Source organism: Schistocerca cancellata, chromosome 3, assembly GCF_023864275.1.
Source record: "Schistocerca cancellata isolate TAMUIC-IGC-003103 chromosome 3, iqSchCanc2.1, whole genome shotgun sequence".
Lineage (NCBI taxonomy): Eukaryota > Metazoa > Arthropoda > Insecta > Orthoptera > Acrididae > Schistocerca > Schistocerca cancellata.
The window spans coordinates 934,013,285-934,025,412 of NC_064628.1; the positions used below are offsets into that span (position 1 = coordinate 934,013,285).

The 12,128-nt window shown below is 39.4% G+C and overlaps 1 protein-coding gene across 1 annotated transcript in view; it reads right to left on the reverse strand.

The window, feature by feature from the left end:
• The window catches only part of LOC126174745 (atrial natriuretic peptide receptor 1-like), a 381,570-nt gene that overhangs the window by 245,325 nt on the left and 124,117 nt on the right, over positions 1-12,128 (reverse strand). The window lies entirely within an intron of this gene.

A 12,128-nucleotide genomic window follows, 5' to 3' on the forward strand; every position in this document is an offset into this window, starting at 1 on the left:
CCATTAACCATCTGGATCCCTACTTATCACTGTTGATGACACCTCACTATACACCAACATCCCCCGTGACCATGTCTTTGCTGCTACAAAACAGTCTCTCTCCTGATGCTCTTCTGACTCCAACCTCACAATTCTGTTCCTTATTCATTTGCTTAATTATCCCCTCACACATAATTACTTCTCCTCTGAGGGTAAAATGTACAAACAATTCTGCAGCAGAGCCATGGGAATGTGCATGTTACCCTCCTATACCCACCTATTTACGGACCATCTAGAGGAAACCTTCGCAGCCACCCAGAACCCTAAACCCTTGTCTGGTTCAGGTTCACTGATGACAGCTTCATGAGGTGGATCCATGACTAAGACACCAAACCCTCCCACTCCTCCACAGTCTCAACACCTTTTCCCCCATTCATTTCACCTGTTCCTCCTCATTTCAATGTTCCACTTTCCTGGACATTGGCCTCCACCTCTCTGATGGCCTTGCCCATCTCTCTATCCATATCAAGCCCAATATCAGCAGTAACTGCAATTTGAGTGCTGTCATTTCTTCCACAATAAAACATGAGTCCCATAAAATTTGGACACCCATGAGTAGCACATCTACTGTGGCAAGAATTTCCTTGCTGAGTATACTAAAAGTCTTACTAAGATCTTCACAAGCATGCACTACCCCCCCCCCCCCCCAAACCAAGCTCACAGACATATTTCCTAAGCAATATCCTCACACACCACTAATCCACCAACATCTCTAAAAACCAGTCATAAAGGAACACCTCTCATTGCCCGACATCATGTTGAACTGTAACAGATGAACGATATTCTCTGCCAAGGCTTCAACAATTTATCATCTTGCCTAAAAGGGCCCACCCAGAATTCTTCCCTCCCAATCTATGGAACATCATGGCCCATTCTTATTTCACATCCACTCTCAACCCCTTGCCACATGAGAAGGCCCAGGTGCAAATCCCTGTGGAAGACCCTGGTGCAAGTTATATCTGATAAATCCAGCATATCCTACTCTACTTGTATCATGCTTATTCTTTCCCACAAAAGTCAGGGCCACCTGTGAAAGCAGTCATGTTATACACCAGCTCTGCTGCAATTCCTGCAAATCATAGTATGTGGCCATGACCACAATCAGCTGTCTACCTGACTTAATCACCATAAAAAAATCTGTAGCCAACAGCAGAGTTGACTACTCAGTGGCAGAGCACACTGTAAAGCAAAATGTGCTCTTTCAATGGCTGCTTCACAATCCATGCCACATGAAATTTTCCCCCAGCACCAGCTTTTCTGACTTACAAAGATGGGAGTTGTCCTTGCAACATATCCTTCATTCCAGAAATCTTCCTAGCCTCTATTCTCTGCTACCCCCTTCGCCTGCATCTGTCTCCCCTTGTCCCAAGACTCTAACTTCAGTCATCATAGATCCACCCTCCATTCCACACATTCTCCCCTCCCTCCATTCTGTCACCCCCTCAAACCCACTCCTTCATGTCATCATCATCATCATCACTGTGCACTACACAAACTCACCATGTGATAATGCACATGTAACATCCTCACATTCTTATCCTGTGCACCTGCTGCCACTCCATCCGCATTCCTATTCCCAGCTGCCAGCCACCCTCGCTCAACCCTTCCTCCCATTCTCTGCACCTTCCTCCCTTCACAGACACAACCCAACACAACACCACAACCCAGTCAGAAAGAAAGAACAATTTCAGGGTTAAACTGTGACCCAAAACAGCACACCAATAGTTAATTTCAATTAAGTATTATGAGCAGCAGCATCCCCAGTATCCATACTTCATGATCCATTTTTGAATAGGAAAGAGAGCCAGATTTGCATTACATTATTGGCTGAAATTCCCAGAGACGTTGTTCAGCTACCTCGTCAAGAATCATTTGCTTTCTTCGAAAAGCTGCCCCCTTTCACATTGTTTATGAGTTTTGTCTTAGATGTACGTGTTCACTCTAGGTGACTGTAAGGGCTATGTGTGTAATACAGGGTCATGTTTGTAAAATAGAGTTATAGAGAGGGGGGGATGGAATAATGGTGCTAGCGCAAAATAGAGTTATAGAGAGGGGGGGATGGAATAATGGTGCTAGCACATAGCCTATGCCTCTTGAATAGGACCAAAGAGGCTGCCAAGCTTAACGCCCCCACCCAACTAATCTATCACTATCAACAGTGTCAGAAGTTCTTATTTCATGAGACATTGTGGAGAGGTTTAGAATTTGTTCAAGAACAATGTGCAAAATCTGATGATCAGCACCTATATGCAATCACCTCTATCCCCTTATTGGGAATTTACAAGTGGTGAAAATTTGAATCGGCTACTTATAAAATGAGTGCTTCCACACTGGCACACATAAAAACCTCTGCTACATAGGAACAATTGGAATGGGAGACTCATCATGTAGGACATGCAGTATGTTGTGTTTTCTCTTTGAACCAAACAAAACGGAATCATATGAGTATGTTTCATTTGTTTCTCTAAAATTATAGCACAAGGACTTGCTGAAAAGTAATATCTCCAGTTTTTTTATGTGAACACCTTTCTAGCTATTTAAATGTAACAAATGATGTTAATATTCTACATTTTTATTTTTCATGCTGTATATAGTTATTTCTCAACATAGAAACACTGCAACAAATATATTTCTCCCAATAAGAGTCCAGTTGGTTGATATGGTCACTGTGGAAGGTTGTCCTTTTTTGAAAGAGCCACAACATCACTCCTGCTTGCACTGCTCCGTCACTTTAAAAGTGAAGTCGTTGTAGGTGTTCTTTAAGTTTTGGGAACAGGTGATAATAAGATGGGCCCAAGTCGGGACTGTGTGGAAGATGATCAGTGATAGTGAACCCAAGGCATCAGATTGTTGCAAGTGTCAAAGAGCATGTATGTGTCTGGCACTGTGGTACTGGAGGAAAGGGCATTCCATGTGTGGATGGACTCTGAATTCAAAACTCAATTATAGAACACTATTTCTCGTGCACCGACATTGTTATGGTACACACCACTTTGTTACATGCTACAATTGGAGCTCTCTAGTGGTAGATGGCTGCAAATATGTAGACCTGAAGAATAAAGTTTAGAATGTTAATAACAATCGTTTTATTTAAGAAGCTTTAAGAATTTTCACATTAAAATTTTGGAGGCATTACTTTTCAGCACACTCTTGTACTTATGTGTAATATCATTCAATTTTCAGTTTATTTTCAAAAATATGATGTATTAGGTAACACACATGCTGTTTGGGGGAAACTTTTAGACTATAATACAGAACATACTTCACTAGGAAATCGTATTACACTCACAGAATAAAAATGAATAATAATACTACTGCTGAATGTTTACTATACATCTTGTGAATTACCATAAATCAGAAGATTAGATTAGATTCAGTTTTTGTTCCATAGACCCAAAAATGAGATGATTCTCATGGGTGTGGAACAAGTCAGAAAGTTTAACATAAAAAATATAAGACATCTGAATATAATACTCACTACCCTGATCATTTGCCAGGAGTTTGTCGAAATAGGTGAATAAATTACAGGATACTGGATTACCTAATATTTACAGAGTTACTACTCTGTCAGAATGAAACATAGTTATGCACTTTTAATACATTTATCATACAAAAAGTACCTAATTGTGACTAACTGCTGTCAAAACTAAAATCTAACAGACATTTTTACTTAAGGGGGGTAGGACATCAAATGGGCCAACTTGGAACAGGAGAGGCACCAAAGGATAGTTTTAATTTTCACTGTCTGTACTTTCACAAGTAAATTCATAAAACTTTGTCAGCATGACCAGAAAGGATTCAGGATTCACACTCGTAGCAGTGGAGGTTCAAAAACATAACAAAATAATTTTTTTACATGTGAAATTTCATTAATTTTTTCACTTACTATTGGCTGCATTTGTTGCTATAGGTACACTTTTCTTCATAAAAGAAAGATTCTTTGATGAATTTTGCACAGCATATAAACCATACTTACAGGTGTATGAAACTCTAGAATTTTTCAAATATATTAAAAACTGTGGTAAAAATTGAGATAATCAACTACAAAATTTGAGTTTTATTTTCTACATATGAAGTTTAAAATGTAACAGCTCATTAATTTTTTCATAAACTAAATAAATTTTAGAGTTTCATACACCTGTGAGTATGGTTTGTCTGCTGTGCAAAATTCATCGAACAATCTCTCTTACTTATCAAGAAAAGTGTACCTATAACAACAAATTCAGCCAATAGTAAGTGAAAAAATAATGAAATTTCACATGTAAAAAAATTATTTTGTTATGTTTTTGAACCTCCACTGTTATGAGTGTGAATCTGGAATCCTTCCTCATTATGCTGACAGAGTTCTATGAAAATTATTTGTAAAAGTATAGACAGTGAAAATTAAAATGTCCTGTGGTGCCTCTCCTGTTCCAAGTCAGTCTGTTTGACGTCCTACCCCCCTTAAGCCCATCTAACACTCCCTGTTAAGATATTCACCAATAGAGTAGAAGGAGTTACCTATCAAAAAGTCTTTCATACTCTGTTTAAACTGTGTTTTATCTGAAACTAAGTTTTTTGTTGTTGCTGGCAATTTATTGAAAATGTGTGTTCCTGAATATTGGACCCCTTTCCGGACCAAGGTAAGTGATTTTAGGTCTTTATTTATATTGTTCTTATTATTAGTGTTGACACTATCAATTGAGCTATTGGTTGACAAAAGAGATATATTACTTGCAACAAATTTCATTAAGGAAAAAATGCACTGCAAAGCAGTTGTTAGAATACAAAGTTCCTTGAAAAGGTTTCTACAGGATGTTCTTGAATTTACACTACAAATGAGTTTTATTACACACTTTTTGCATGCTACAAACTTTTGCTTGGTTTGACAAGGTACCCCAAAATACGATCCCATATGACATAATTGAGTGAAAGTAAGCAAAGTATGCAAGTTCTTTATATTTATATCTTCTACATCTGACATCACTCACACTGCAAATACAAACTTGTTTAGGCACTTCTGCAATTCTGTGGTATGCCCTTCTCAACCAAATTTATTATTGAGTTGTAATCCCAGAAATTTAACAATGTCAACCTCTTCGATCTGTGTGTCTTTATATGTTACGCACATACTGGAAGGGAATCTACACTCATGCTCATAAATGAAGGATAATTGCAGAATGTGGTGCCACACTATGTGACACTACACAAAACTGGCACTAATATCATAGGCACATAGGGAACACACATGACACAGATCTGTAAGTGCACGGTATTGGTGATGAGTTGAGAAAACTGTCCCGAAACACATGTGCTACAAAACACCACTGTTTCCTGTACGTGTACCCTGACATCAATATGGGATGTGATCACCATGCACATATATACAAGCCACACAATGGGTTGGCATAATCTGGATCACGTGCTCGAGCAGCTGCTGGGGTATAGCCTCCCATTCTTGCACCAGTGCCTGTCGGAGCTCTTGAAGTGTCCTAGGGGTTAGAAGATGTGCAGCGATATGTTGACTGAGAGCATCCCAGACGTGCTCAATGGGGTTTAGGTCTGGAGAACAGGCAGGATACTCCATTTGCCTGATATCCTCTGTTTCAAGGTACTCCTCCACAATGGCAGCTCGGTGAGGTCGTGCATTATCATCAGGAGGAAGATGGGATCCACTGCACCCCTGAAAAAGTGGACATACTGGTGCAAAATGACGACCCGATACACCTGACCAGTTACAGTTCCTCTGTCAAAGACACGCAGTGGTGTATGTGCACCAATCATAATCCCACCACACACTATCAGACCATGACCTCCATACAGGTCCCTATCAAGGACATTAAGGGGTTGGTATATGGTTCCTGGTTCACACCAGATGAAAACCTGGTGAGAATCACTGTTCAGACTACACTTGGACTTCAGAATGAGATTTTCACTCTGCAGCGAAGCGTGCACTGATATGATACTTCTTGACAGATTAAAACTGTGTGCCGGACTGAGACTCAAACTCAGGATCTTTGCCTTCCGCGGGCAAGTGCTCTACCAGCTGAGCTACCCAAGCATGACTCACGCCCCATCCTCACAGCTTTACTTCCACCAGTACCTCACCTCCTACTTTCCAAACTTCACAGAAGCTCTTCTGGACTTGTCTGGACATAACCTGGGACCACTGTTCCAATGACCATGTACTGTGTTCTTGACACCAGGCTTTATGGGCTCTCCTGTGACCAGGGGTAAGTGGAATGCACCTTGCAGGTCTCCAGGCAAATAAACCATGTCTGTTCAGTCGTCTGTAGACTGTGTGTCTGGAGACAACTGTTCCAGTGGCTACGGTAAGGTCCTGAGCAAGGCTACCTGCAGAACTCTGTGGCCATCTGCGGGCACTGATGGTGAGATATCGGTTTTCTTGTGGTGTTGTACACTGTGGACATCCCGTACTGTAGCGCCTGGACATGTTTCCTGTTTGCTGGAATCGTTGCCATAATCTTGAGTTCACACTTTGTGGCACATGGAGGGCCAGTGCTACGACTTGCTGTGTTTGACCAGCCTCCAGTCACCCTAGTATTCTACCCCTTTGAGCCATTTTCAACACACAGGCACCATTTGCATATCTGAAAATGTCTGCACACTTACTTGCTGCACCGTACTCTGACGTGCACCAACACATCTCTGCGTATGTGGACTGCTGCCACTGCCATCGTGCGACGACTGCAGGTCAAATGCATCGCATGGTCATAGCCTGAGGTGATTTAAACCCGCAAGCTGCTCACCAGAGTTTTGTTTCACCATGTATCAGCATTACCCTTAATTTTTGAGTACGAGTCTTTTCAAAATTTAATGACAATTAATTAGCATTAAAACATTTATTAGTCAGTAAAAATTTGATTAGCAGTCATTTCTAAGTATATACTTGGCTTGCTACTTATTGCTAATGTTTGTATCATCTGAACACAAAACAAACTTAGCTTCTGGAACTGTAACAGAAAAGAGGTCACTAATGTACACATTTCGTCCCAACTTCTTTCATAGGCTGATTGTTATGTTGTATTTTAAGTTCCATACATTTGGAATGTTTGGTTTTGAGGTGTAGTGTACCATATGGGTTTCTGTAATGTTCAGTTTCAACCCATTTAACTGGAGCCAGGTTTTTAAGGTATCCAGTATGCTTACAATGGAGTTTGGAATTTTTTTCTAAATGTCATCTTCAATTAAAACTGAAGTATTGTCTGCAAACAGAACTGATGGGGAATTTATATTTATGTGTAAGTCATTTTTGTAGAAAAGGGACAGAATTGGCCCCAGAATGCAGCCTTGAGGCACAGACTGTGATACTGTACTCCATTTAGAATAATAATTTGTTGCATCTGAGGTGATAGTTACCCTTTGTTTTCTGTTCTGTAAACATGATATTAGCCAACAAGCCTGTACTTGTATAATTTGTAGATAAGCAGGTCATGGTTCATTGACTCAAATGCTTTTGTGAGATCATAGAAGATACCTGCAGCTTTACCCCTCTGATCCAATGATTTCCCTATCTTTTCAACAAAGTTATTTATTGCATCCAGAGTGTTTTTTCTGGTTGAAATCCAAATTAGTTACTTATAATAATATCATTATTTACAATAAAGTTTTTGATCTGGTTTGCAGCTTATTTCTCCAACACTTTTGATAAGACTGGAAGAATAGAAATAGGCCAATAGTTATCTGTGTCTTCCCCCAACCCTTTCTTGAACAGAGGTTTCACTTCAGCATATTTCAAAACATCGGGAAAGCATTCCTTTTCAAAAGACTAATTGAATATTTTAATTTGGGGTATTACTATTATGCCACACACTGCTTTGATCACTTTAGTGGATATGCCATCCCACCCAGCAGTATTTTTATTTTTTAATGATAGTATAACATTTTCCACATCCTGTAATGTTGCTTTTTTAAAATCCATAAGATGCTCAGCTTCTTGGTGGATTCCAAAGGGATTTACTTTACTCTAATACTTGGCTCCATCACTCTGATATTTCAGCTGGGTTTGCAATAAAGCTATTATCTACTTTAATCCTACATATTTCATTACTACTAACTCTAACACCTAACTCTGATTTGACAACAGACCTTACTGCTTGTGTTTTACTTTTATGTTGTACACACAATGAACTTCTTGTTTGCTATTTGTTTGACTGCCTTCACAACTTTTTTTAAATATAGCTGTATAATGACGAACATACTCAGTAAAACATCTGTTTTTATCATATTTCAGTTCATTTTGGAGTTTCCTCTTCCTGGCACTAGAAATTTTTATACCCTGGGTTATCCATTTAAGTTTATCGGTCATTTTGTTGCATGCAGTCCTAAGTGGCAAATTTTTCTCACATATTTCAAGAAAGCTACTTAAAAATTGTTAAAGTTACTATTACTCAAAATATAGCTGTTGTAAGGCCATTAACCTCTCTTATCTTATTTCTAAGTGTAACTGAAAATTTTCATTGAAATTTCTTTTCATATGGCTTTTGTTACATGAAATTTCATTCTTAATTTTTGGTAGTTCAATGAATAATGCAGAGTGGTCAGAGATTCCCAAATCTATGCAAAATTTATAAACATCTTCATATACATAATTTGTTAGAATATTATCAATACATGTAGGTTGTGTAATGGATAGTTAATTTTTAGACTTCTGATGGATTTCAGTTACCTTTGGGAGAAAACAATTTTCAAAAGAGGAAATAACTTTATTAATGAATGCTTTGCAATTTCCATTTGAGTCAGGAGTACTGTAAATATGTATCCAGTTAATGTCTTTGAGCAGTTTTCTAATCTTCTCAATTTTTGACTGATTTATTGTTAACACAAAATGTTTCATGTAATTATTGGATAGCCCATTTACTACTGGATTTTGTAATATGACTTTTTGTTCCTATATCTGTCTACAATGACACTGTCAATAGCAGTCTCATTTACATAGCATTTACATACCCTAGTTGCAAAGTTCACAGTAGTAATTTAACTGATTGCCAATGTTCCGGATCACAATCACTGACACACCTTTTCAATAAATCTACATTCAAATCACCAGCAATCACTATTTCTTCATGTTTTATTGTGAGATGGGACAACAGAGCTTCCAGATTTTTTATTAAGATGTTAAAGTTTCCTGAAGGTGTTCTGTATATACAGGGTTATTACAAATGATTGAAGCGATTTCATAGCTCTACAATAACTTTATTATTTGAGATATTTTCACAATGCTTTGCACACACATACAAAAACTCAAAAAGTTATTTTAGGCATTCACAAATGTTCAATATGTGCCCCTTTAGTGATTCAGCAGACATCAGGCTGATAATCAAGTTCCTCCCACACTCGGCGCAGCATGTCCCCATCAATGAGTTTGAAAGCATCGTTGATGCGAGCTCGCAGTTCTGGCACGTTTCTTGGTAGAGGAGGTTTAAACACTGAATCTTTCACATAACCCCACAGAAAGAAATCGCATGGGGATAAGTCGGGAGAGCGTGGAGGCCATGACATAAATTGCTGATCATGATCTCCACCACGACCGATCCATCGGTTTTCCAATCTCCTGTTTAAGAAATGCCGAAAATCATGATGGAAGTGCGGTGGAGCACCATCCTGTTGAAAGATGAAGTCGGTGCTGTCGGTCTCCAGTTGTGGCATGAGCCAATTTTCCAGCATGTCCAGATAAACATGTCCTGTAACGTTTTTTTCGCAGAAGAAAAAGGGTCCGTAAACTTTAAACCATGAGATTGCACAAAACACGTTAACTTTTGGTGAATTGTGAATTTGCTGCACGAATGCGTGAGGATTCTCTACCGCCCAGATTCGCGCATTGTGTCTGTTCACTTCACCATTAAGAAAAAATGTTACTTCATCACTGAAAACAAGTTTCGCACTGAACGCATCCTCTTCCATGAGCTGTTGCAACCGCGCCGAAAATTCAAAGCATTTGACTTTGTCATCGGGTGTCAGGGCTTGTAGCAATTGTAAATGGTAAGGCTTCTGCTTTGGCCTTTTCCATAAGATTTTCCAAACCGTCGGCTATGGTATGTTTAGCTCCCTGCTTCCTTTATTTGTCGACTTCCGCAGGCTACGCGTGAAACTTGCCCGCACGCGTTCAACCGTTTCTTCGCTCACTGCAGGCCAACCCGTTGATTTCCCCTTACAGAGGCATCCAGAAGCTTTAAACTGTGCATACCATCGCCGAATGGAGTTAGCAGTTGGTGGATCTTTGTTGAACTTTGTCCTGAAGTGTCATTGCACTGTTATGTCTGACTGATGTGAGTGCATTTCAAGCACGACATACGCTTTCTCGGCTCCTGTCGCCATTTTGTCTCACTGCGCTCTCGAGCACTCTGGCGGCAGAAACCTGAAGTGCGCCTTCAGCCAAACAAAACTTTATGAGTTTTTCTACGTATCTGTGGTGTGTCGTGACCATATGTCAATTAATGGAGCTACAGTGAATTTATGAAATCGCTTCAATCATTTGTAATAGCCCTGTACTTACTATTATAAAGGACTAGCTCTGAGCAAAAGTTATTAACATCAATACTCTAGGACTCAAAACAGTTTCTGAGAAATGTGAGAACTCCTCCTTTCTCCATATTTTCTCTACAGAAGTAGAGTAACATATAACATATCTATACCAGTGGTCTCATGATGTTTAGAGAGGCAGATTATATCAACTGGTTTGCTCAACTCTAATTCTTCAACACAAATAAGCAAGTCATTAAGCTTACCCCTTAGTCCTCAGACATTCTGATACAATAAGGATAACTGATTTTGTGCACTGGCTGAATTACAAATGGAGGAACCTAATTTTTCTGTCTGTTTTTGAGTACTTCCAGTTTCAATCAGAGACTGTCTGCACGAATTGTGTACATTAAAATTAGCTTTCTGGCTACATGTTTTATCAGTGTGACAGTAATTTTCAGTCTGTCTCTGAACATCTTTTGCTTCTGCCATCCCTACCCTAAAAACAGTTGCTCTGTCACTTGTAACCACTGGTACTTTACCACTTGTGATAATGCCCCCCCCCCCCCCTCCCCTTGCCCCTAAAGTTATTTGCTATTATTACAGACAATTTTCCCTTTCCTGTTGACGTGAAGGCCGTGCTTAGTATAGTCCCACCTACTGACAGTCTTAATAAGAACTACACCAATATGAGACTCCATACCTGATCCAAGAAGTCATTTCACCTCTAAAATAACTCTCCTAACAGAGGAGTTTCAATGAGGCCAGTAATGGTGCCTCAGAACATATATATACCCAACATCAGTATGTCTCATTGCTGAAGCTATCTTTTTCACTTCATCCTCAACTGAATAATTTGGATCCCTGCCTATACTGCTGCCTGCCCCACCCATTATTACCATAGTGTCTTCCTTTGTGAAGTCTTTGCAAAGTGAATCTACATCCTCTGTCACCTGACCCACACTCGCAATAGGTTTAAAAAACTTATGCCCTGGTAATCTGATCCTAAAACATACTGCAGCAGTTGCCTAACATTTCTACCATGTGAACTATCTAACAACAAAACTTTCTTCTTCTTTGCGACTTTTTCTGACTTCTTACCTCTCAAACACTTTTTGAAAGTTTGTTTCCACTCCTAATCTTCTTATGCCTCATCAGTTTCCATCTGTTACAACACACAAAACCTATTTTCCACATTGACAACAACACCATCTGAGAAAGTTTTATTCCTATTTCATCTATAACCTGTTTTCATTTCCCACCTCTCTTTTCCCTTCTTCCCCCTTAACCTCTCCAGATCTTGGTTGACCTTATCTAGTTCCACCAGAAGGGGAACAATTTTCTCCTCCTGTTCTACTATTTTCCTATCTATATAGCAAATCCTACACAACCAATGAGCCTTGTTTACTTCCTCAATTCCCACACCGCTACAGTCACCCATATGAAATATACTACAACAACTCTCATACCATGTCCTGGAACTAACAATCCTATGGCAAGTCATGCACTTCTCATCATGGAAAACAAATTTTAGCTTTCTATACACAATATCAGGGCTAAAGTCTAGATGTCTAGATTGGAACCAATGCCAGCTAGGACAGTGTTTCTCTATTGTTCATAGGTTGGCA